General features: G+C 40.1%; 1 non-coding gene and 1 pseudogene across 2 annotated transcripts in view; both read left to right on the top strand.

Annotated features, from left to right (window-relative positions):
• Positions 1 to 27,728, top strand: part of LOC143661202 (immunoglobulin kappa variable 3-11 pseudogene) — a 150,520-nt pseudogene that overhangs the window by 13,128 nt on the left and 109,664 nt on the right. The window lies entirely within an intron of this gene.
• Positions 19,181 to 19,287, top strand: LOC143661790 (U6 spliceosomal RNA). The gene has a single exon (XR_013164842.1). It is a non-coding gene; the product is annotated as a U6 spliceosomal RNA (small nuclear RNA).

Below are 27,728 nucleotides of genomic sequence, written 5' to 3'. Positions count from 1 at the left end.
AGTTATTTTCCCTGTCTTGTCTAAGGTTTTGTTTTTGATTGGTTTCCTATTGAAGGTTTACATTTGCTGTATTTTGCCACCTAACCAGAGCAATGGACTCAAGCATGGAGTGCAGCTCCCTTCCAAAAGGCACTAGAGAGGGGGCAGGAAAACACCTTCTCAGACAGCACTTCCCCAGGCTTATAAGCAGATGGTGCTCTTTAGTCACATATTGCCCACAGTGTTGTTGAGGTACATTATGTTTTATGCTCTCTGACCCTCTGTTTTTTACTGTACTTGGGGATGACTGTCTCACAATGTTGGGGGAACCTTTTCAGAAGGAACTAGGTCAGTGGGTACCTGCCATCTTATTTTATTTAGTGGCCAATATTTGTGTCATGACTGCTCCCTCTCTCCCTCTTTTCCTGAAGGAGGAGACTGCATGCCTTGCTCAGACCACTGCAGCCCACCAGTCAAGAACCACCCACACCCTGGGAATTTTTGCTATAAGGAAATACAGTTTGCCTACACTTTTGAGAGAAGGCATCAGCAAGGCACTGCTCTCTCCACAAAGGATGTGGTATCCTCTGGCTGGCTGCCAGCTTCCCTTGGCTCTTGACTACCCCCTCGCAGGGAAATGCTCATAGCCACACCTTCTACCTCTTCTGGCTTCTGTTTTCTTGAAACATCTTGCTGTTCTCTGGCTTCTCCCCTACATCTGAATTTCGTTCGGTTTATAAAAAGTTCCAGTAAATCCCAATTAAAACCTGAATTGATTCAGTTGTCCATGCCTTAACTAAAAGTTGCATTTTTAAAAAACCTATTAAATGAGTTCACATGCAAGTGATGATACAGATAATGAACAAGGAAAAGGCTTGGCTCTGTGGTTTTTTAAAAGGATGTTCTTTATTGAGAGTGCAATGTTATCATTTACAGTTTCCTTTCTTTATAAAGATTTTCACATTGTTATCATTCCTTTAAAAATTTTTGGAAATTTGAAAATCTGCAGTCTAATGGGACTGATCTGCTGCTGTGACTCTAATTACTCATGTTTTTTCATGTTTAGGATCTCTTACTTTTGAAGATGTTGAGAAGTCTCTTACATCTTGCTAATATTGGCAGTTCAAAAATTACTCATAAGAATACTTAAGACTTTTGGTTGGAGTGCTGTCCTCAAGAGAAATTTTAAATATATTTCTGCTAAGTCCCTGTGAATGCTACCAAATAGAGTCCAAACCAAATTCAAGTTAAAAAATTCCAGACACACCAACCTGGGTGGGTCTAATTCCTAGCATCTGACATGGAGAAAGGTTTGTTCCACATCTCATTAGCTGCCCCCCTGAGGATGGAGGCCCAAGGGAATCCCAGGTTAAGGGAGTACTTGTCTACCTGAGAACTTTCCAACCTGGTGGACTTTAGAGCCCACTTTTGCCCACCTGGCCTTTGCCAGAATCAAAAACAAAAGGTCAAGGTTTTACAACATATTCCTGAACAAATCACCTCCAATACTAATACATTCCTTGTCTACAGGACATCCAAAATATCATACTGTATCTTTTAAGATAACTGTGTTAAGATGGTATAGATATTAAGATATAGATGACCTAAAATTAGAGGCTCTTCACAGATGATCTTTTTGGATATCATGTGTTTAATAAAAACTATTAATTTTGCAGATCTATTTTATATTTCAACTTCTGAACAGTTATTGGAAATTTTAAACACTGATATCTGTGTCTTTCAGTGTCACAGAGTCATATTATCTGCAATGATGATGCTTTTAGCTCTTTCTTTACCTTTTATGCATCCACAATGCATAGCTCATTCAATTTGTTTCTGTAATTGCTCACTGCATTGTATAGACCCTCTGCATCCTTGGCAGCTGCCAGGGCTTTAGAAATGGGCCCTTTTGCTGCAATGTGACCTCAGCAGGGGCTAATAGGGCAACAGCTGAATGATGATGTCACAGACCCAGATCCTCAAGTGCTGTTGCTTGGATTCCCAGGTGAGAACGTAAGCGCTTTCATTCATCCAGATTATTATCTTTGAGGATTAAGAAAATTAATATTAGATAAAGAGTGAAATTATGAATTCCAATGATTTTTAAAATGATTTTATAAAAATATTTTTAATTTTTTTCAAAATAATGCATTTATATCAGATATTTGTCCAAACTGATTTCATTTGTAAGCTATGGTCTCACTTTCTATGTCCACTGCAGAAAAGGACTATATACCCAGAGCATTTCATAGAGCTTCATCCAGAAGACCTACTTTGCCTGGTAGCAGCAGAACAAAGACAGGCCCCTAAACTGCCAATTCCTGGGTGTCCACCTGGCTGAATGGGGTTCCCCACTGATTCAGTGGCACTAGGTCAGCTACACATTTTAGTCTTAGCATCATCAGGCTCAAGCCTGAAGGTGTGGTGAATGACTTCTGTCTCAGTTATGTTACAGGTGTCCTCCCGCATCACTTCAGCCTTGAGCAGAAATGTCTCTAGTTCTCACTCGATGTGCCCTTCCCACTCAGGCCTGAATTTTCACAGCTTGTCAGATTCCCAGAAAGGATGTATATCCTGATAATAAAGGATAAAATGACTGTTGGATCTGCTGTTGTTGAATTCAGTGTAGGAAAATGCAGTAAAGATCTCATATTTGTTCTCTGAGGGAGCTGAAACAAAATAACACAAGCTTATTGGCTCAAATGTTAAAAACTCATCATTTATTCTCCTGGAAGTAAGAAGTTCATAAAAGGATCTCAGTGATGAAAAATAAAAATGCTGGCATGGCTGCATTCCATGTTAGATATTCTTGTAAAGAATATATATCTTTGACTTTTGGTGCTTCCACACTGAGACACCCCTTACTTCCACCTCAAATAGAGAAAATTTGAATTTCTATGGTGCTTCTTCCACTGTTACATCTTCTTCTCATCACAACCTGTGGGATTGCAATTTTTTAGACTCGTGAAAATAGATTTAGCTCATTCCTCAATTCAATGTCTATATCTTAATCACAATTCCAAAGTTCCTTTTGCCATGTAAAGTAACATATATATGTGTTCCAGGAATTACAGTATTGACACCTTGAGATAGTTTGGACATCCACCTATCACCTCTCTCCATGTAGCCTCTGTTATATTATCAGGAGATTACTGGATCACCAAAAACTGCCTTTTTGATAGAGATAGATGCTCATGTCTGAACAAGAAAAGTTGCAGCTCCACCCCTTTCTGTGTAAGATCAGAGAGTTTTCTCCCCTGATGTGTCAACTACCAGTTCCCTCTCCCTTCTTGATGTAAACTTTCCTGTCTCAACTCCTCTCAGTGTCCTTCATGTCACTTGCAATTACCTCCCTTTCTGGCTGTCACCCTCCAGATCAATATCAAGATGTAACTCTGGTCTTCTCAGGTCAAAATTCCTTCCAGAGACCTTGTCTGCCTGTCCCCCTCCTTCTCTACTGCAGCCTCAGTTCCAGCCAGGCCTTTCTGCTCAGGGTTCTCTGATTGTGCTTGTACAGTCCTATCACAGGTCTTTCCATTTCTATGTTTTCTTTGGAAAACAAAAAAATATTTTTAAAGATAGAAAATTATTGCTCTCAGTCATTCTCTTCCTATTAAAGGCTATTCCCCAAATCTCTAATCCTAATTGCAAATGTGTGCAAATTCTCCAATGGCTTTGTTTCTTCGGCCATCTTTTTTTTTTTTACATCTCTGACACCTCCTTGCAATGTGTCATTAAGTTTGGAGGCTGAAACATTGAAATCAGCATCACTAGTCTTAAATCAAGGTGTCTCTAAGGCCACACTCCTTTGGGATGCTCCTGGGGAGAACATATTCCTCACCTCCATCAACCGATTGTGGCTGCAGAACCCCTTGTTGTTTTATTTTTTTACTATATTTCTCCAATCTTCAAGTCCTCCATCTTCAAATTTCCTATGCCCTGCCCTTCCATCCTCCCTTCTGATATTTTGTAACACCTATGGGTGCCAAGATTTAGGACCATGTATTTTCAGGCCATTATTCAGTCTCTCAGTGTGTAACCTTCAGCCTCAAATTTATTCATTTATCCCACATGCAAAATACATTCTTCCCATTCCAACATGCTCAAACATCTCAACCCATTGAAGCTGCAGCGCTATTCTAAATCCTGACCTAAACAGCATCAGCTCAAAATTCTCAAATCATCATCTAAATCATTGATATCATGCATGGATGATACTTTGAGTAGGATTCATTTTCCAGCAAAATTCATCTCTATCTGTTCAATGAATAAATAGAAAACAAGTTTTTTTTTTCTTCCATAATTTTAGGGTGTATGCACACATAGTTGAAAAGTTTAAAATTCCCATTCCAAATGTGTTAATAATAGCTGCATTTAAGGAACTCATGATGGTTGCAATGACCTTTTATTTGATCCTTTACTCTCAGCTTCTGTCCTGGTCTTAGTTTATGAGATTCTTGTGTGGGAACAGAGCTCTCACTCTAACCATTATTTAAATCTTTGAGAAATCTATAAAATCTCTTCTTGCTTTCCTGGCCCTGCACCTTTACATACTGGGATCACTGACTCCATGCAGCCTAAAGAAGTGATGGGTGAAGTACTTGATGCATCCGTACCTCCAGTCTGTTGGTGCAGCTGCTCATTGTGCTTTGGTTTGTACTCTGTCCTCCTGGATACACAAAGATTCCAGGGTAACCTTGCCCTGGACAGTAGAGAACATTGGAAATTATAGGTGAATTAAGTGTAAAATATTTGTAGGTTGAGAGAGTCAGGAGGCCACTCTAGGTAATAATACAGAATAATGTAAAGTCTCTGCTAAAGTGGTTTTGTCAATTGGCAAAATGTGGTGGTAAAAACAATTTTCTCACAAAGTTAGAATATAGAGAACTGAAGAAATTTTCTTTTAATTGATTTTGTTTGACATATGTTCATGATTGTGTCCAAACACCCTGGACTCTTCTACTAGCTCAAATAGAAACTGCCATTGCAAAATTTATGATGATTTATATAAACCTATTATACATGTTTAACCACACATGTTAATATACACACAAGCAAAAACACATGCAAACATGCAAGAACTTATACAGTATTGATAGTAAATTAAAACAAAGTAGTCAAGTCCATACCTTGTCATTCTGGTTTCAATTATAGGTTAATTAACAGAAATTTGAACCATTATAGAATTATATATAGCAAAACATATGTCCTAATTGCTCATGAACTTTTGGAAAGATATTCTGTAATTTTTTTTAAGTATTATTCAAAATCACTTGGGAATCTAAATTCCAATTTTTCACAGAAGTAGCAAAATCTCAATTTTGCTGACCTTAGCTAGGTGCAATTATTCAAAGCAAAATTTTCACCAGATAGATACTAAATGAAAGCAGTAAGACAAACAAATTAAACAATGAAAACTAGAGCAATGATTTGATTTAGAAATTCATAACTGAAGTGTGGAATATTTGGACCAACAGTTCTATTGGATTCTCCTGTTTTGTGGAATGCAAAACTTTGGGCACCAGAGGAGGGTTTGCTGTCTTCAGAGTCATTCATTCTTTGTGTGGAACTAGTAGGATGTGAGAATTCCCTTCATTTGGGACTATAGAGGTTTGTATCCCAAGAAAATTCCTATGATGGATTGACTAGTAGCTGTTTTTTAAAATTAAATCAGAAGAGGGTGATGTGATTTTGGATGTGCAAAAAAGAATCAGCAACACAACTTAACTGATCTTAGACTAACCCATTTAGGAATGACTTTGAGCAGAAGACAAAAATGTAGAAAGTAACTATTAAAGATTGTCATGCCCATGAAGCTTTGGGAAAACGTTTGCATCCATCCACTGTGGACACATACTCTAGCTAGAATAATTCTGTTCTAAGGAATCGCATATCTACCAAATGGTCCAAATACTGAGGAAAATCAGGGGTCAAAGATGGATGTGTTTCAAGTAGTGTCCAGCTCCCATTGCAAATAAAATGTTGAACGTCAGAGCAAGATCTATAATGTCACTCCAGATGATGCCTGGCTTAGAGAATTGTTAACACCTTATGTCACCTTCGGCAGACCTCACTCGGTAGCAGTATACTTTCACTCAGCATTTCCCAAGCAACAGGCCATGTTGTTGGTGCTGTTTTTCTTTGAGTTTCTTTACTTATTTTGGAATAATTTCAGGTATGTAGAAATGTTGCAAAAATAGTACGGAGAATTCCTGTGCAACCTCACCCACTTCCTCCTGATGGTAACTTCTTACATAATCTTGATTCACTTTAAAAACTGCACTGTTTATATTGGTAAAATAATAATAACTGGACTCCAGACTTTATTTAGGTTTAACCATATGTTTTTCTAATGCATTTTTTCCTGTTAAAAGATCCACAGCAGCACAGTATGTTGCATGTGCTTTCCATGAATTTGTTGAAAGCATGTTGAGTGGCTTCCACAAGAACATATTCGTCACTGTTAATGCAATGTCCCATTTGAAATGAATAGCATAGTATTCTCATCTCTACATGAATATTCTATGTGTTTTCAAACAATCTCATTATTTTAATATGAACAATTAGCTTTTCCTTCTTTAGTAACAATTTGCTAAATCATCACATGCGCTCATTCATCCTACAACATAATTGGGCACTTTCATCAGGCACTGTAGCTACAACGGGAATGAACATTACATTGACCACAATTTTTTGATAATGCTGATGCATATTAAAGCTGTCTGTGTGTGAATCAACCCTTATAACTCACTTACCCTGATGTTATATCTGCAACAGGAACACATGTGCTGAGTTTTCCTAGGTAAGGGCAAGGGGTAGTGCGAGCAAATATGTCAGCAGCAGAGTGGTTCCATTCTTTGTACAATGCTCCAAGATCACTCCCTTCTATGACAGATTCTTGCTTGGAATTCTATCAATGTGAGAGCATGATGACATAACCAAACAAGGGACAGATTCTGACCATCTTTACGACTAATTATTTCTTCCTTGTGTTTTCATAGCCCAATTTCCACCCCTTATCCTGTGAATGTGGTCTAATGACATGATATCATTCATGGGTAACAGAGATGTAAAACACACTCATTGTACTGGAGGAGAGAGGAATCAACATCACTCAGCAATGAAGTAAATGGGATGACAGTTTCTTCTCTCTGGGTTCAGGATTTTTTTAAACATGAGATTGATTGATAAACACATATTAACATTTATTAGTTGATAACCAGTGAGCATTTCATTACTGCTCACTGGTGTAGGTCAGGGGTCTGACTGGGCACAGAGTGAAGGGTTCTCTGTTCTGGGGTATAGGAGGATAAAATCAAGGAGTCAGTGAGGCTCTGTTCTTTCCAGAGCTTGGAGTTCTCTTCCAAGCTGATGTGGTTGGATGGAACCAGTTCCCAGGGTGGTAGGATTGAGATGTATTCTCTGCTGGCTGTGTGCCTTCATCTCCTAGAGGTTGCCCTCATTCCTTGCCACATGGCCCCTCAGCCTCCACAGCCAACATCAGATAATTTCTGCCATGTCACATCCTAATTATCTATGAACCTTACTGAGTTCTTTGTCTCTGGCCAGTACAACATGATATGTAAAGGGCTTCTGTGAAATGGTGAGGCCCATTTGAATAAGCTTCCCTTGCTAATGTCAACAGATTTTATTTTATTTGCAATCAAAGTCAATAGATTTCATTAAATATGCAAAACCCCTTCACAGCAGAATCTAAATTACTGTTTGAACAACTGGGATAGGGTATGTACATGCCAGTAGCCAGGAAACTTGAGGACCATCTTAGAATTATATTTACTTCAATGTTCTTTTTATGTTTTATCAGGTATTGTTTTGCCCCAATTATAATTTTTGGCAGTGAGGAGTTTGGGAAAACTTAAATTAATAAAATCCTGATATGGCTTTAGAGAAGATGATAGAAGTTTTATCTGAGCAGCTGGCACATAAAGGCTGGTGATCCCAACTTCCTGCTTCTTCACACTGCTAAGGCTCATAAAATGACATAGAAAATATCTGCTGAACAAATAATAAATTCTGACACTTGTTCCATGAAATCTCAGTGTACTTTATCTAAACCCTCAGCTCTCATCTTGACTTTAATGGGTGCCTAGAAACAGGCTGTTGTCTGCTTTTCACATTTTTGACTTTCTTAATCATCCAAAACCACATCCTGTGCATTTTTGGAAGTGTTCTTCCCTGTGCTTTGCAAGCCATGCTTCCATTTATCCATGCATGAGGTCAACTACCTACTCTTAAGAAACGACATTTCCATACATTTTATGGGGACCTCTGATGCCATCATTTGCATGACACAACCTGTTGACTCACCATGTTGTCCATGAGAATCTCAAGGTTTTAATGCATGTAGACATAGGAAGGAGCTTTTATTGTACTGAAGTAAGAAAATGGTCAATTATAAAGTAGAAATTTAAATTAAGAATAGATGTATATTAACTTCATGGAAAAGCAGCAAAAATAAACCATGGGGTATGAGGGCAAACATGAAGCAAGTACTGGCATCTTCAAAACCCCTATACGTGGTGGACAAAGAACATGGTGGACCTTTGACTGAGTAGGAATGTCTTCCTTGTGGTTTGGGTCTGTGCCATCTCATTGCTGAATGCCTGGGAATTGCACCATCACCTAACATACTGGGTTCATATGGAGACAGCTACGGAAACATAAATGTATTATTAATTAGAACTGAAACAATATCTGCCTTAGTACATGCCACATTAAGGGAAACTTCTCTGTGGCAGAAGGATGGTTGCCTTGCAGTAAAAGTGGAAATTATGAAACAGGAGGAATTATGGTGCATATAAGATTGCTAAACTGTCTCACATTTTATCTCTTCCTCTGACTCTGTCCATGATGAAGGATGACCATGAAATGGACCTGGATGCACCTTGCCCCACTTGTCCTGTACCAACAGCTTTGTGGCAGGGGGGAAATCTCAGAGAAGCCAGATATGAGAGGCTGAGGATATGTCCCTTGTTCATTGTCTGTCTCTTCCAGGTAAATGAAAGTTTAAGAGGTCAGGGGTTCTGTTTCATTTTCTCGTAGTTTAAAGTCCTAGGTGTAGAAAGGTTTATATTGCTATTTGAATAATTCTACACATATTGTTTTATTTTTGGAAGGAGTGAGTAAAGAACCTATTCTGAGACCCTGGGAAGTGGGGATATTTTCCATATTACCATGATATGGTGCATTTCCCTGTAGACTGGGAATCTCTTCATTTATGATTTGAAAACTCATGTTCTAATGGGCAGCATCAAGGGTAACATTTATATGTCTGTTGACACATTTCTGAAGACATTATTTGGGTTGAGAGCAGTATCAGAGGACTGGTTGTGGACATATTGAGATGACTTTGAGATGTAGAAAAAGAATTTCATATATGTATTTAAAATTCAAAATAGACTGAGACAGATGCATAATTTGTGCACTATGTCTTCATTCTAACCCACGATATGAATATATTCCACATAATTCCTGCTACCATATTTTAAAAATTCATTTATGTTCAGATACTTTACACTAACTAACATATATTCAATTACAAATTTAATTTAGGTACACAAGATCATTGCAGAAAGTTTGAAGCATAAAGTGGATAGTAAAATATTTAATATTTCATAATTTTGCTAAGGTTTGTTGAAAAGTATAGTTTGCAGTTGATTTCTAGGATGTTTGCAAGACTATGCTCACATTTCCTGTGGCAAAGTTATTTTGTCCACTTCCTTCCGTTATCTGTCTTCACAGCTCACTGCACAGTGTGTTTCCCTTTATACCCTGTGCTGATTTGCATAGACTCATGGGGAATGGGCTGCTCCTCAGACTCTATTAATGGGGATTCCCTGGAGAAGGGGCCTGAGTGCATCAGATGGTGAGCAAGATGCTGTCACAATCCCAACTACTCATCCTCCTGGGCCTCTGGGTCTCAGGTGAGAGCTTCAGAAGAACAAGGTCTTTATAAAGCTGGAGAGACAGTTTACCCACTCAGAGTGTGCAGACTGTTCCATCTCAAACAGATCTGATTACATATGATTAATGAGGAAATTTACATTTGGGTATATATTTTATACATCTGTGATTTATTGTATGTTCTTTTCGGCCTTCAGATGCCAGTGGGGAATCGTGATGACCCAGTCTCCAGCCTCTGTGGCTGTGACTCCAGGAGAGACTGTCACCATGAGCTGCAAGGCCAGTCAGAGTCTTTTGTATAGTTCCAACCAGAAGAACTACTTATCCTGGTACCAGCAGAAACCAGGAAATTCTCCCAAACTAGTCATCTACCTGGCCTCCACCCGGGCATCTGGGGTCCCTGACCGATTCAGTGGCAGTGGGTCTGGGACAGATTTCACTCTCAGCATCAGTGGAGCCCAGGCTGAAGACATGGCCAGTTATTACTGTCTGCAAAGTAGAAGTTCTCCCACAGTGCTTCAGCCTCGAACACAAACCTCTCCCAGCTGTAGGGCACTGAGTCCTGCAGCAGCAACATCTGTTCCCCTCCTCCTGCCTCTTAATATTGAAACTTTTTGTCTAGTAGCTAGGCCTCCTGTCCTACTTTTTCCTTTAATTGACTCTGTCTTTCCTTCAAGCCTTCCTTGTCCTTCTTACTGAAGTATTTATCCTCCACCTCCTTTCTTACTGCCCATTTCCTTTGCTACTTCTCTTTCCATTATAGTCATTCCTTCAAAAACAGTTCTGCCATCCATTAATTCTGTCACTCTTTCCATAATCTCTGATTGACTAAATTCATGGCTTTTATGTGTGCTATAAGTGGAATATTTTGGAAAATATTTAATTAACATGTTTATTTATGCTGCATAAACAGGAAAACTTCATGCGAACTAGTTTTATTTCTGCACAACTTTCTCCAACACACTGGTTTAAGATTTTCAGTTTCAGGAACTATCTGAGAAAGCCAGAGCAGTGTAAACTGAACACACCTACATAACGATTCTGAAAGTTGATATTAAAAATTGAAAGCCTTTAAAAATATTACTAATTGCTTACTATTTGTCAGATAAAAAGGTCACTCCTTCTATTCTAGTTGTTGAGAAAGAAAATAAGCTCACACATAAGCATAATACTTCCTATGTCATTTTGCTATGAAGAGAACTAAAGGCGAGGGGAAATATTTTCTCATAGTAAAAGAGGGTAAGTATTAAAAGAAAATGGAGTAGAGAAATGATCCCTGAAAGTACAGTATGTAGAATGGAATGATATCTTATTGTTTTCTTTGTTTGTTGTTAATTTTTTAAATTAATAACAAAAAAAGAAAGAAAAGAAAATGGTGTATAAGCTATTGCCACATCATAAACCACCTCAAAATTCAGTGCTTTTTATGAAAAGCATTTTCAAAGCTGTCTTGTTGATTGGTTAGCTCTGTTGATATTGGTAGACTTGATTCATCTTGACTGGGTTTGTCCTTGTATGTCCAGGTAGCTTCCAGACCCCATTAGACCTCCCAGGCCTAGAAAGGCACAAACATATCTCTTGTCTTTCACATGACTTTTATTGGCCATCAGCTTGGCTTTGAGTTGATTGGTCCATATCTCTGCATCTTCTGCCAGAATAGTCATTGCTGATTCTGATGACTCTTGTCAGGTTTGCAAGAGGAAATGTAAAAGCTTAAAAGGTTAATTCAAGCTTAGACTCCATTCTCTTGTTCAATGTAATTCACATGACCAGATTGTATTAAATGAGAGGGCAAGTTGCTATGCTTGTTTATGAGAAGGCTACAGAGATACATTTCAAAACAAATGGATCATGGGGGCGCAAGTGCATTTCAGTGGTAAAATTCTTGCCTGCCATGCAGGAGACCTGGGATCAATTCCAGGCCAATGAATTTCCCCACAGACAAGCAAACAAAGAAACAAAATTCAAGAAATGTTGGTGCAATAATGGAATACTCACATGGAAAAATAATGAAATGTGACTTCCAATATACAGCATACAAAAAAAAAAAGAAATGGATCTAGGGAGACATCAAATATTTGGGAGATTATATCAATTGATCAACCACAGAGGGCCCAGGGAGTGGACTGAGAGGGTATGATTTGTTTAACATCAGTGTTGAGGACATGAGAAGGTACTGCTGCAGACATGCAGTGCCACTCAGGGACAGAAGATAAAATGATGTGGTAGTAATTTTAACTGTGATAGTTGGATAGACTGTGCAGCTTTAGCATTAATTTCATATCCTATTTTAACGTCATAGATTTTACTAAATAGAGTGATGATTTGGTGGAAAAACTGCATATGTAAGCTGGGAAATATGTCTTTATCTGGAACATAGTAGAGCAGAAACCAGAGGTTCTGGGCTGGTGAAACCATCTCACAGCTTCTCTTCTCACTGATATTCTCCAACCCCCTAAAAAGGCTCCATTCATGAGGGTCAGATCATCAGAGTTGAGGCAAGGGGGTGCCTCAGGAATGTTCCGGTAAAGAAAAAGAGAGGAGATTGCTGAAGCCCCAGGGATGGGTTAAAATATTATAAGCTCTCATTCCTTACTTACATTTTGACTATGAGAGGAGATGACACCTTTTGCCTGGGATTCTCTCACAAGCCAAAGAGAGTTATATTGATATTTTAGCAGTGCGGGTACAGGTGCTCAAAACAGAAATATGTTCATGATGACCCACAAAAGAATATATGTGGAAATTTTCTGAATTCTAAATCATGAAATTTAAGCATTTACTGACTGAATCTCTCTGATGAGGGCAGGAGTAGAGGCTTCTACTATCCAACGTCCCATGACTGGAGTCCACTGCGAATGGGCCAACTGGATTGTCTGCTGTCCATCTGTGCTGACAATGGCAGCATATGAAACTATTTCTGTGATTTCTTGGACTCCATACATGCCATCCTCATTCCAATATATTTTGTCCACCTTGTTCCCTAGACTCCTCAAATCTGTAAACCATGGATGTTGCTTGCCATTTCAGCTTTAGCTTAGAAGGGCCCCAACACATTACTGTTGTTTGCATCCAAATCCTTGCCCAAAATCAAAGAACAAAAACTGGACCAGACAATGTTAAACAGGCCACAGTGACTTTATTCAGGGCCATATATAGCAAGTTATGGGGAGTAGAATTCACCTTTGTTTAAACAAAAGTCTATATGCTTTACAATGACTTTGCGTATGCTGGAGAAAAGGCATTAGATTCTTGCTGTTGGTCACAAGAGTGCGAGATGGATTCACTGAAGTTTCCTTTTGGACTGCTTGGTTGGGAATATTTTCCTTTGATGTACTCAGGCTGCCTGGATCCTGTAAGGGCAAAGAGACAGGAGAAGGGAGAAAAGGAGCTACCATGTTACAAATCTGTAAGGCATGGGAACTTGAGGGGCAATTCCAAGTATGTTGGTATTTAGAATAGTCAGGGTCTGAATGTGCCACTTGTTTCCTTTTATTCCCCTGCAGTTCCAGTTCTTCTTCACCCACATGAGGTTTCAAAGTGGTGAGGCAGAGGGAGTCAGTGGGAAAGGGGCATGAAAGAGTGAGGCTGGCAATTTGGTCAAGAGATGGAAAACAGTCTTTGTGAACAACAAAACTGTGTTTTCATATATGACTGCACTAGATGTCCATCAGGTTCTTTCCCCAGGGTATTTATTTCATACTAAATGCTTTACACTTACATTAAACTTAGATTATTTTATATACTGCATTAAACAATTCATTATTCTATTTTAGTGCTATATTTGCAAATGAGTTTGCTTTTCTGCATTGATTTTTCTTTTCCTTTTGCATATATTAAATAAACTCTAATTGAGAATCTATTATATACCAAGTACACTTCTGGATGTTTGCTCTATAATAATAGTAATAACCAATTTGAAACATGAGCCTGTCTCTGAGAATTTAAGTTTTAAGGGGTAAAAGATATCAATAAAAGAAAGTCATAAAATGCAAAGCTTTTTAGGATATGTATGCATGAGGCCAACAGGGAATACCTTCTATGTTTGCATGTGTGTGCGCTTACCTTAATGTTATGGAAAGATTTGGTAGGTTTTTAAGCAGACAGATGACATGACTAAATTTGCCTTTTTGAAAAATCATTCAAGTTTTAGTGGAGTTAACTTTCAAAAAAAAGAATAAAGAAAAGATGTAAGAAGACCAATCAGGAAGTTATTTCAGGGATCCAGGAGAGACATGTTGGTGGCTTGGTATAAAGCCATGGCAGTGGAATGAGGAAGAAGTGGATATGTTGGGGAATATGTGGTTGTAAGATTGACAGGAGGTGGAGGTGAGTGCTGAGGTAAAGAGTGTTGTCAAGAATGACTCCACTGATTCTGGCTTAGACAACAGGATGTGTGCTGCTCCTTCCCTTGGGTGGAATTAGGTGGGGTTGGCTTGTGTGGAGGCATAAAGATCATGAGATAGGTTCCAGGGATACTGAGCTGGAAGTGCCAAAGAGACATTCAAGAATGTTCAACATCAGAAGAGAAGTTTGAACTGTAAATATAAATAAATTGGTACAACATAAAACTGTTCTATCAACTAACAGGAATATTGATAGAATTAAAGCTTTACTCTAATCATTTTATTTCTTTTTATTAATTTACTCAGCAAATGCTAGTTGACCAAATACATTGTCAAATACAATGCTTGGGTAATTTGAGGATATTATTTTTCATATGTAACAATAAATGTGTGAAGTTATGTGTATCATAGATTTGTATTTAATATTATTTTTATTATAAAATATGGCAATGAAAATTGCATAAAATGCACACACATAGATATTTTTGGTAAACAACAACTGAGCAGTCACTAAAATCTCACCATGACCTGGCACATTTGTGCCCCACATCCTACTCAAATCCACTCCTCACTTACCAGCCATAACACTCTCTTCTTCCTTTCTCTTAATCTCATAGAATCACTTTCTTGATTCATATTTTTAAATTCCAGACAGATAGTACTAATGCATGTAGTTTTGCTTGTTACAGAACTTTATATAAATAGAAACATCCTGAACACATTATTTTGTTGCTAGCATATTTCATTAGATATTTATTAAACAACTATTTTGTTGTATGCATCTGCAATTTATTCACTTTCACTGATGAATAGAATTTCGCTGTGTTAATCCACCACAATATATCAAATCAACACTTTTTTAAACAGTTTTCTTCACACACCATACATTCCATGGCCTTGAAGGTCCCTTTGATGAGACCGCTGTGGGCTCAAGGCCTGTTGCCTGCACCTGTGTCCCCACTCCCTCTGCACACCTGCACTCTGCCCCTACCTGTGGTTCTCCTGTGCCCCTCCCATGCCTGGAGGGTTCCTTCCTGTTGCCCAGAGACTGCAGACCAGCTGTGGCCTGTGCAGTTCAGTGAACTTCCCTACAATTCAGGGGACTGAAACTGCATCTTCTCCAAGAAGGTCTAAAAGCCAGTCTTGGGGAGGGACCCCCACTTCCCTCTGTATCTCACATTGTGTCTCAGATGTGAGAGCAAACCTTTACCTGCAGTTTAGGGTCCCATGTCACATTCTCTTACATCTCATAGTTACTCCTCTATCATAGTTTAATAATTCTTAATATTAAATTTCCCCTTTCCTATCTGTTGATGTTCTTCTAAAATCTGTCTTCTTTTTTCAGGATCCAGTGCTTCTAGTATTTTAAATTCTATGGTGAATTTATTGTTATCTGTGGAACATTCTGTCTGGTAGGAGTTTACTTGTGCTTTTCAAAAGTGGAGCATAGACACAAAATTAATATTTTTAAAGTGTATAGATATTTTTAAATCTTCTTTTATTTTTTATCTCTAGCTTAATTTCCTGCAGGTCAGAGTACTCCATATTTTGAAATGTGTTCATGTCCTTTTTCTCTCTTTACCTATCAGCTCTTTTTTTGAGTGCATGGCCCAGACAATGAGCCCAGGTCTCCTGCATGGAAGGCAGGCAGGAGCTCTAACAGCTACGCTCTCCATGCACCCCTATGAGCATTTTTTTTTTGGTTGTTCCATGTGTGGCTTGAAGTGAATGTGTATATCTGTTAATGTTTTCATAATTTTTTCTATTTGTTCTTCAGATTTTCCTGTATTTATTCATTTTTCCTGGTTGTTTATAAAGCTGAAAGTGGGGATCTAACATACCACCTTTACCTTTGTGTATTTATGCTTGTTTTCCTTATAATTGTTCAATTTTTGGTCTTCATATTTGAGGTTATTAGATGGGTAAAATTCAGTATTATTTTTTCTTTTGGGTGAATTGAAACATCCATCAATGTGAAGTGAAGTGTGTTACCTAGTAATGATTTTTGCATTAAAGAATATGCATTTATATGCTTTATTATATTTTTATAACTGCCCTTTCCTTGGATAAGGTTGTAATTATATATATATATATATGGTTATATGATTTTCCATACTTTACTTTTGAGCTTTCTATGGCTTTATGCTGCTTTAGATGTGTCTCCTTTTAAGGACTATGATTCTGGGAGAGTGTGATTCATAAAATGTGATGAACTTTGTATTTTAATTGCAGAATCTGATCTGCAAGATAATTACTAAAATATTTGTTATTTCCTACCATGCTTTTGTGTTGATGGATAATTGTTATTACCCTTTCTTCTTCTTTTTTAGTGCCTTATATATAATCTGATTTTAATTCTTTTAGTGGTTATTTGACAAATTATAACATACATAACAACATAAAGGTCCAAGATTAATTAAAATATTTGTGCTGGTTTGAAACTGTCATGCACCCCAGAAAAACGATTCTACAATCCTGATTCAATATTACTTGGTGGGATCTTTAGACTAAATTGCTTCCATTGAGATGTAACTCACCCAGTTGTGGGTGGGACCATTTGAACAGGTGGTTTCCTCAGAGAAGTGTCTCTACCATTCAAGGCAGGGCAGCTGATAATTAAGCCAAGAGCACCTGAATGCATTTCCAGCTGGCTTTGTTAAGCAGCATCAATATCACCCTGCTTCCTGGCCACTTGTTTCGGATGGTATGTGGAAGTTCTTTGGGTGATAACAAAGAAGCACAATTAGTCAACCAGGCTTGAGGGCAGAAAAGGACAGTTATATTGACTTAAAGAACATGGAGGAGGAAAGCGGAGAATAAAGATAGTCGAGTATCCCAAGCTTACTTAAATCTGGCCCCTATACGATAAGGGGGTAACAGTCATTGATTGGTCATGGATTCCTGCTTTTATTGTCTCTCAGATTTGAGAGCAAACCTTTACCTGCAGATACTGGGGATTCCAAGTTTCAAACTAAATGGAGCAAAAAGCAGAAGTGCAAGAGACAGGCCTTTTGGAGAAACTGAGTACAGATTCTGATCATCCAAACTCTATGGAGACACAAACCTTGCTAATAATTATGAAGCTTGAGATGGCAAAGTGATGTTTGGAGAAGAAGCAGGGGCCATTCAGAGAAGCTGAGAGCAGCTCTTACCACCCCATCCAGGGAGCTGCAGTCTTAGAACCAGGTTACAAGGAATGCAGGACTATCTGTGGTGGTCAGTCAAGAGCAGTGCTTATCCATAGGCAAAAATGATAGGCTGCCAAGCACAACTTATTTTGTGCCACTATAAAAGATTGCCACACTGAAAGGGAGCTGTAATTTTTCTGTATGACTGTCTGTTTTCCTATTTGTCTTTGAAATTCTGCAGTTTTTGAGATGTGTCTCAGTATAGAGTCTTATTTATTAATTTCACTTTGTATCATGGGCACTTGAGTTTGCGAATTGGTTTCTTTCACTAGCTCTGGGTAATTCTTAACCATTATTTGTTGAAATATGCATCTGTCCATTATCTGTCTTCCTCAGATATATATTAGTTCTTCTCACTGTACATCCCTCTGGATACTCTATGTCTGTGGGTTTTTTGTCCATCTTTCTCTTTCTCAGAATTGTATTTTGGAAAGTATTTTCTACTCTGGCTTCTAACTGTGTAAATTCTCTACTGTTTTCAATTCCCTTCATTCAGTTTCAATTTTGGGTTTCCTTATCCATGATCTAGAAACTTTGGCTTGGTGGTTTGGTTATAGTGAAGAGTGTAATATCACCCTTAAGATTTAGTTTTCTATATATGTACTATATTATATTTTATTCATTCTTTTAAAAAAATTCTGATACCTATAAAATCTGGAACCATAAGGAGAGTGCAGTTGTCAATTCACTTATGATTCATGCTGCACATGCGCCTTCAGAATTTCCCACCTGGAGGTGCTATGGGCTCTCACTGCTGTGGCCTGTGCATGAATCCAGTGCCCAAGGCACATGTAGGCAGTGTCCTTAGTGTCTTCAGGACAGCGTTCCTTTGATACCAAAATATTTCCAGCTAGAGGCAATCAAATATCTTTTCAGATCATGAATTTTTTAAGGAGATAGACATGTTTAATATGAGGTTCTTATTTAGATTGTTCTTTATTGTTGATTGCTGCTTGTGTAAACAGAGAATTTTATACATTTTGAATACATATTTACTTTGAAATAAATTACTGAAAATTTCATTTTTGAAATTGATTACTACATGTTTCATGGTCAAAAAGTTGCATTTCGTGTGATGATATTTTTGGGACTTCACATTACATCCATCCACAATCTGCTATGCAATTTGTTTCTCTGACCACTGTATGCCTTGCACAGGCCCCTCTGGTACCGCCCAGTTGTGCATAAATTTCCAGCTGGGCTCTATGCCTTGGTGATGGGAAAAGAGCTGTGATTGGCAGGGCAAAGGACACTGGTAATGGCATATCCCTGCCTCTCTCTGATGTTGATGCTCTGGGACTCTAGTGGAAGGTGTAAAAGAGCCGCAATGAAACAAGGTTTAAATCTTTGAGGATTAGGGAAAACTACTTTAGATGCATACTGAAATAACCATAATTTCCAGATATATTACAGACTGTATTGAATGTAATGGATCTCTGAGGTATGTTGTAGCCACAAGAAAACAAAGTGTGGGCAAGCTGTTTTAGAATTTGTTGGCATAATCTGTGCATCTGCATTATCATTCATTCTTATTGCAGGTGTCCCAGGGGAACCTGTGTAGATTGAGTCTCCAGTCTCCCTGACTGACTCACCAGGCCTTAGGGTCACCATTACCTGCAAGTCCAGCCCTAGTCTTTCCTCCAGTCTCAACCACAGGAACCAGTCTGCTACAAGGATGTGCTAGTTTTGAAGGTGCCAGAAGGTGATATACCAGACCTGGAGTGGCTTTTAAAAAGTGAAATTGTGCTCACTTCAGTAGCACATACACTAAAGTTGGAATAATTCAGAGAAGAATTGCAAGGCCCCTGTGCAAGGATGGCACACAAATTCATGAAGCATTGCATATTAAAAAGAAAAAGACAAGAAAAGAAGAAATAAGTGGAATTTAACAAGTTAAATTCAGGAACCCCTCTGTCAGCTGGATAGTCATGTGGCTGGCATGTACTTGTCCCTTGCTCCTGGGCTCCATTGCTTTCACCCTCTGTTCTTATGTGGCTCCTCACTTTGCTTCTACAGGGCTGGATTTCATCTTTTTGCTTCCTTTGGCTCTCTCTAGGTTCTGTCTTGCTTAACAGCTCATGCTAAGCTCCAACATCTCCAAACATCCATGTCTCTATTCTCCAAGTGTCAGCATCTCTTTCAGCCCAGGGCACTGTCGGCTTTGAGGATTTGATCATTTCTGACTCTCTTCAAAATATTCCCTCTATTAAGGCATTCCAGTGGAATAAACAAGATGCACCTGAAATGGGTGGAGACCTCTCCATCTAATCAAAAGTTCACACGCACAATTGGACATGCCACATCTTTGGAGATAATCTAATCAAAAGATTCTAAACTACCATATAGAATCAGGGCTGCTCCCAGAAGATGAGGTCAGGATTAAAACATGCCTTTTCTGGGGTTCATAATAGATTCAAACTGGCACACAACAGAAGCCAGGACAGTCCCCTAGCTGTTCATCACCTCAGCATCCACAGGGCATCTGGCATCCCTGAAAGGTCCTTGTCAGCTGATCACAACAGACTGTCCTCTCAGCATCAGTGGGCTCAAGACTGAAAATTGGCTGATTACTTTGTCAGAAATATTATGAATTTCCCCCATTATGATTGACTGTTTGAATACAACCTCCCCCTCTGGGCTGCTTGTCGGTCAATCTCTTATGAAGTTGCTGCTCCCTGTTCCCACAGCCCTGGAAATACCTACCTCTTCTATCTTCCTGGGAGGTTGTCTCCTGATTTCTTTTCAAGAAGTTTTTTTCAGGGCAAGGGGATATTTAGAGGGTCTGGTCTCTTTAATCCTTTTTGTGATGGTCACTGTGGGAAAATGCAGTAAAGATCTCTGTTCTAGTTTCTATTGCTCATGTAACAATTCCCACAAACATTAGAAATGTCTCATTTACACTTCTGCAAAACAGTAAAGCAAAATGGATCTCATCAGCTGAAATCCTGGTGTGGCAGTGTCCCCTTGCGGCAACCTCAGGGGAGAATCTGTTTCTTGCCCTTTCCATCTTGTAGAGACCTCCCAATTCCCTGTCCAGCGTCCCCTTCAGTGTTCTTCATAGTAATCAGCACTTCATCTCCTGACCCTGCTTCTATTCTCACGTGTCTTTGTCTGAGAGGTTCATTCCTTTTAAGAGCTCATATGCATTCACAGGGGCACCCACATAATTCAGGGTAATTTCCAATCTCATCATCTGTGTACTTCATAATATTTTCAAAGTCTTTTTTGCCACATATGGTAACATTTTGCAGGCTTGAGTATTAGGTTAAGAACATCTTTGGAGGTTATTAATCTGACTGCCAAACCTTCTGTGTTGCTTACACTGTCAGGATCATTGTCAGGAAGTTCTGTACAATGCATCACTGTACTGTTGTGCCCTCCCTGTGCCCTGCCTCCTGTTTCACATCCATCCCTGAAATACAAGGCTTTAGACTACTGAAGGAAATCAACTTCCAAAATAGATCAATCAAAGTAACAGGTCTTTATAAATTTAAAAACACTAAAATAATTAAAACCTTTCTCTGCTCCCAAATGGAATGAAGAGTGATCTCAATAAGCACCAAGGAATGGGAACGCACACAAATATATGGAGATTAAATAGCACCCTCTTATACAACCAGTGGTTCAAGGAAGAAATGGCTAAAGAAATCAGTAGCTATCTGGAGGTGAATGAAAATGAGAAACTGTGGAGGGCCAGGTGCAATTAATCAGACCCAAGCAGGGAAAGTCCCCACAACATTGGTGCAGAATGTCCCCAAGGGTTAAACAATAACAAATGTTAAGGACACTGAGAGGATGGGATATGTTTTGGCAACAGCTGATGTCATTTTTCTGCTCCTATGATATGCTTGCTTGCTAGCAACTGCAAAACCACAACATGATTTCAGCTTTATAAGCACACTTTGAAACCTCTAAGTGCTGCTCTCTGAATCTTCCTTCTTGGAAGTTTCTGAGGAAGTTGCCAGCCAGCTAATAAAGACTACAAATTGGCTTGCAGTTTTGAATTATGTGGTCTCTCTTTCAGTGTGCCTCACAACATTTGGAGGCCCCAATGAGATAATCCCTAATGGGACATCTGGTGACCAGAGGTCCTGGGGATCACCCCAGAGGTCCAGCCTAGGGGAAGGCCTCAGAGAGACATTCTTCCACCCCAGGCAAGGACCAGGAACCAGGCTGGTTCTACAGGACCCTCCAAAATTTTACAAAATCTGGTGGAGTCATCTGTTTCTGGAAACCTCACCAGTGAGTACAGGTCTGTTTTTGGATCCAGTGGAGACCTCTGGAAGGCTGGACGCAGCATTACTTCCAAGGTCAGGTCTGGGAGCAAGACATTGCCCAGGGCTTCTGATTAGGAATCAATTAAGGATAAGGCTTTTGTGTGTCTTGGTTTACTTTGTCCCTTCTCTCATCCGTTGGTCTCATCACATTCTGTGTCACTCTGTCACATTCTGTGTCATCTTGTCATAATTGTCATGGGTCAGTCAAGCTTATCTTTCTGTACTCCTCTTCAATGTTTTTGAAAAATTTCCAGGAATTTCAGTGGAAGGCTGGAGACTGCAGAGCCCCTGTCAACGCCTTGAACTTGAAAAAATTCTGCTCATGGGAGTAGCCAACTTTTAGTTATGGGTGGCCTCCTGAGGGAACCACAGATCTATCTGTGGCTTATAAACTCCAAAGGACAATTCTTGGTAATCCAGGCCACACTGACCAAATCCCCTATATACTGATTTGGGTTAAAATTTTAACAGAAAAGACCAAGTGGTTACGGTCTTGACTGGGGTCCCAAAAAGAAAGCCCCCCCCGAGCCAAAGTGGCCCTCTTAATAAAAACTCTCTAAAATAAAAGACTAATGGGATCCCAGTATTGACAGGACCATCAGAGGATCCGCTCTTGATTGGCCCTCCCCCATACCCAGCAGCCCCTCTGCCTCCTCTAAGACCAGAGAGGAAAAACAGCCAAGAGGTTGCAACCAGCCCCTCTGATAGCTTGGAGGTGACCTTCAATCCCCCCATACCAGAAGTGGCTCTACTTACCACCCTTCTTCTGGTTTACAATCACCGGATTCTTCTGGAATTCCAATTTTACCCTTGCGGTAGGTTGGCCCTGCCTGGGGGATGACTGCCCACCTTTCATGGTCTATATTCCCTTTTCCTCTAGCAATCTATATAATTGGAAAAGCCAGAATCCTTCTTTCTCTGAAAAGCCCCAAGGGCTCATCTCCCTCTTGGAGACTGTCTTTTTTACCCACCAGCCCACCTGGGATGACTGCCAAAAGCTCCAGGCCCTCTTCACCTCTGAGGAATGAGACCGAGTCAGGAGATAGGTAAAAAAGTTAATTCTTAGACCTAATGGACAACCTACTACTGAATCAAATTGATTAGAGGCTGTGTTCCCCTCCACCCATCCCGGATGGGACCCCAACACTGATAAAGTTAATGAGGCTCTCGATTGGTATTGCCAGACTCTGTTCTGGGGAGAGTGGCAGCCAAGAAGCCAAACAATTTGTCTCAAGTAAGCAAAACTGTACAAAAGCTGGACAAATCTCCAGCTGCTTTCCTTGAGCACCTCCTTGAGGCATACTACTGTCCGAACTGGTAGAGATTGCCCAAAATACTTTTTTTTTTTTTTTTTTTTTTTTTTTTTAAGGAAAGACAGAGAGAAGGAAGGAAGGAAGGAAGAAAGGGAAACATCTTTAAACATTTTCTTGTTTTATTGTATTTTGTTTTTTTGTTTTGGTTACATGGGCTGGGGCCGGGAATCGAACCGAGGTCCTCCGGCATAGCAGGCAAGCACTTTGCCCGCTGAGCCACCGCGGCCCGCCCCCAAAATACTTTTAATAACAGAGATGAGAATAACAATGGTTGAACAGGAAAAACAAAAAAAAAATGGGAAAACCATTGAAAAAAGGAAAGCCAAGGAAAATGTTGGTCCTAGGTGCAAACCAATGCACCCACTGCAAAAAGAGCGGACATTGGAAAAATGAATGCCCTAAAAGAGGACTTAAAGAAATGAAACCGGCCCCTGTTCTGGTTGAAGAGGCAAATTGACGGGGTCGGGGCTCCATTCTGTTGAGTATCCCGGAGCCCAGGGTCACCTTAGAAATTGGGGGCAAGCCTATAAAATTTCTTGTGAATACTGAGGTGACCTTCTCCACACTCCAGCAACCAGAAGCGCCCATATCTAATAAAAAAATCCCCATATAAGGAACAATGGGAAAGACAAAGTCTTACCCATGGACTAAAACTAGGATCACTAACCTTGGGGAAGGAACTGTCACCAGCTCATTTCTTGTAATGCCAGAGTGTCCATACCCCCTTTTGGGGAGAGATTTCTCCAGAAATTACTAGCCACCATCTCTTTCAAAAACGATTTGACTGAGCTGTCCTTCAATACAAACCCCTCAGCAGTCCTCCTCACTTGCCCCTTATTGGAAGAGTATTAAATCACTGCAGAGATGGTGCTGCCAGCCCCAGGCCCATATCTGTGGTAATTTAAAGGAAAAATACCAGGTGTATGGGCAAAAGCTAATCTACCAGGATTAGCTGCCCACCGGTCCTTCATTGTTGTCCAGCTGACTAGCACCATCAACCCAATCAGAGTCTGACAATACCCAATAAGCTTAAAGGTTAAAGAGGCATTGCAGGCCATATCAAAAGACCCCTGGTGGCAGGTATTCTGGTCCCCTGCCTTTCGGCCTGGAACACCCCCCTTCTACCAGTCCAAAAACCCAAGACCGATGATTTCCAGTCAGTGCAAGATCTACGGGAGGTAAACAAAAGAATTGAAATGATTCACCCCACTGTGCCTAATCCATATACACTCTTGAGCTTGTTACCGCCCCACCAGCAGGTCTACAGTGTTCTGGACTTAAAGGATGCCTTCTTTTCCCTTCCCCTGGTTGCAGTAAGTCAACCTATACTTGCTTTTGAATGGACTGACCCAGACAGGGGGGTTCTCTGGACAACTAACATGGACTCGGTTGCTGCAAGGTTTCAAAAATACTCCCACCTTGTTCAATGAGACCTTAAGCCAGGATCTGGCTCATTCTAGGCCACACCATCCAGACATAATCCTCCTATAATATGTGTATGACCTCTTACTGGCAGCTAATAATCTGTCAAACTGCAAAAAGGCAACCAAAAACTTACTACAGAAACTAGCCCAGTTGGGCTCTCAGGTCTCAGCCAAAAAGGCCCAACTCGGTACCAGTTCAGCAACATACTTAGGGTATGAATTAGAAGGGGGAAAAAAAATTCTGTCTTCTAATAGGATTGAAGCTATCCTAAAAATACCCCAGCCAAAAACAAAAAGGCAGGTATGGGAGTTTTTAGGAGCAGTTGGATCTTGCTGGCTCCGGATTCCCAGGTTTGCAGGAATAGCAAAACCCCTGTACACAGTGGGGAAGGAGGAATCTCTAACCTGGGCCGAGGTTGAGCAAAACAGCTTTTAAAATGCTGAAACAGGTATTTGTGAGTGCCCCTGCCTTAACCTTGCCTGACCTGTCCAAGCCTTTTCAACTACATGTCGCTGAAACCTGAGGAATTGCAAAAGGAATCCTCACCCAAATGCTAGGACCATGGAAAAGGCCAGTTGCCTACCTGTCTAGAAAACAGACTATGTGGCAGCCAGGTGGCCAAGCTGCCTCTGAGCCATTGCCACCACTGCCATTTTAATAAAAGAAGCATCTAAATTGATCTGGGTCAAGACTTACACATAGTGGCCCCACATTCAATAGAAACATTACTAAGGAAACTGCCTGAGAGATGGCTCTCAAATGCCTGGATAACCCAGTATCAGGTATTGCTACTGGATCCCCCAAGAATCTCCTTCCTAAAAATGTCAGCTCTTAACCCCACCACCTTGCTTCCGGATGGTGACACATCCGAGCCCATACATGACTGTCGTGAGAACTTGGAATCTTTCATGAACCTGAGAGCAGACCTCACTGACAACCCCTGGCCAAATCCTGATGAAGAATTATATACAGATGGGATCAGTTATGTCTCAGAGGGTATCAGATATGTGGGGGCAGCAGTGGTAACTGTGGACCGGGTCATCTGGGCTCAGGCCCTAGGACATGGGACTTTGGCCCAGAAGGCTGAACTAATAGCTCTGAACCAGGGCTCTAAGATGGGGAAAAGGAAAGGTTGTCAACATCTACATGGACAGCAGATACACCTTCACAACTGAGCATGTCCATGGGGCACTATGTCAGGACCGGGGACTTTAGACATCTGGAGGAAAGGAAATAAAAATATGCCAGAAATACTCACCTTGCTAGAGGCTATTTGGTTGCCAAAAAGGGCAGCCATTATACATTTCAAAGGACATCAGACTGCCAAAACCAAATTGCCAGAGAAAATGCCCTGGCTGATAAAATGGCAAAAGAGGTTACCCAAAAACCAGTGGGGACACAACAGATACTTCTTGTCTTACAGGGGTGAGTGCTGCCAAGCCCTCCAAAATATACCAGGGGAGAAATTAGACTGGAAGAAACTCTGGGCACTAGAACAGATCCAGACAGTTGAAAAATTCTCCCAGATGAGAGAATCCTAGTGCCAGAGCACCTGGGGAAAAATTTGGTTTCCCAGGTTCACCAAAATACACACCTGGGCAGTATGAAACCAACTAAACTATTACAGAGAGATTACTACATTCCACAATTGCAACAACAAGCCCGGCAGGTATCATCCAGATGCCACAACTGCACCCAGTTAAATTCTGGCCAAGGAAAAGAAATGCCCCAAGGAACTAGGCTGAGGGGACAAGCCCCAGGGGAACAGTGGGAAATAAATTTCAAGGAAATATTACCTGGTCCATATGAATACAAATACCCATTAGTCTTCATCAACACCTTGTCCGGATGGACTGAGACATTTCCTACCAGAACCAACACAGCACAAATAATAATAAAAAAGCTAGTTTCTGAAATTGTCCCCTGATTTGGCCTCCCAACTGCAATGGAGTCCAACAATGGGCTGGTGTTCATCGCCCAAGTTACCCAATTGTTAGCAAAAATATTAAATATCAAATGGAAATTACATTGCATTTATAGGCCACAGAGTTCAGGGCAAGTTGAAAGAATGAATAAAACAATAAAGGAAACTTTAAATAAGCTAAAGCTCAAGACTGGTGAAAACTGGGTGAGTCTCCTTCCATTTGCCCTCCTAAAAACTAAATATACTCCCTATGTTAAGGGAATTACTCTATATAAAATCATGTTTAAATGACCACCTCCAGTAAACCCTAAACTGGGGGGAAAATAGCTGAATTAAATAACCATTCTCTTCTAAAATCATTATAGGCCCTACAATCTACCACCCAGTCAACTCGGGAAATGTTAAAAGTAGCCAATCAGGGAACGATAAATCCTGCCCCCAAAAAAGATCTATTTCAGGTGCAGCGTGGAGACCTAGTCTGGACAAAGAAGATTCAGCCAGCCACCTTGGAGGCCTGGTGGGCGGGACCTCTGCCAGTGATATGAAAACTTATTTTCCTGGTCCCCATGGCTGACCACGCTCTTGTCTGCCATAGCAGGGTCCCTAATTCTCATGTTATTAGGCTTAATGTTGGGATATAATCAACTGCCTAACCTCATACGTGCAAAGAAAAATACAAACCATTAAATTATTAGTCCTTGGAACCCAGTATCAGCAAATTTATAATCAAAATAAAGAAACAATGATTTGATTCTCTCATAAAACCAGTGGGGAACGTGGAGGGATGGGAACAATCAATCTGGCTCAAGTAGGGAAAGTCCCCACAACACTGGGGTGGAATGTCCCCAAGAGTTAAACAGTAACCAATGTTAGGAAACTGAGAGAATGGGATGTGTTTGGCAACAGCTAATGGTATTTTTCTGCTTCTATGATACACTTGCTTGCTAGCAACTGCAAAACCACCACAAAATTTGAGCCTTTATAAGCACACCTTGAAACCTCTAGGGGCTGCTTGCTGAATCTACCTTCTTGGAAGTTTCTGAGGCAGTTGTCAGCTGTCTAACAAAGACTCCAAATTGGCTTGCAGTTTGAATTGTGTGGTCTCTCTTTGGGCATGCCCCACAACAAATACATGTCAGAACCTATGGGATGTGTCAAAGTCTGTGCTCAGAGGGAAATTTATTGCCCTAAATCCTGATTTTAAAAAACAAGAAAAAGCAAAATCCAAGGACTTAATGGCTCACCTGGAGGAACTTTAGAAAGAACAGCAAACTAACATTAAAGCAAATAGAAGCTAAATATCAAAGGTTAAAACAGAGTTAAATGTATTGGAGAACATTTTAATACAAAAA

This window comes from Tamandua tetradactyla, chromosome 17 (assembly GCF_023851605.1).
Source record: "Tamandua tetradactyla isolate mTamTet1 chromosome 17, mTamTet1.pri, whole genome shotgun sequence".
In the NCBI taxonomy this organism is placed as follows: Eukaryota; Metazoa; Chordata; class Mammalia; order Pilosa; family Myrmecophagidae; genus Tamandua; species Tamandua tetradactyla.
The sequence above is the reverse complement of the archived record's forward strand: the minus strand, read 5'-3'. Positions and strand labels throughout refer to the sequence as shown.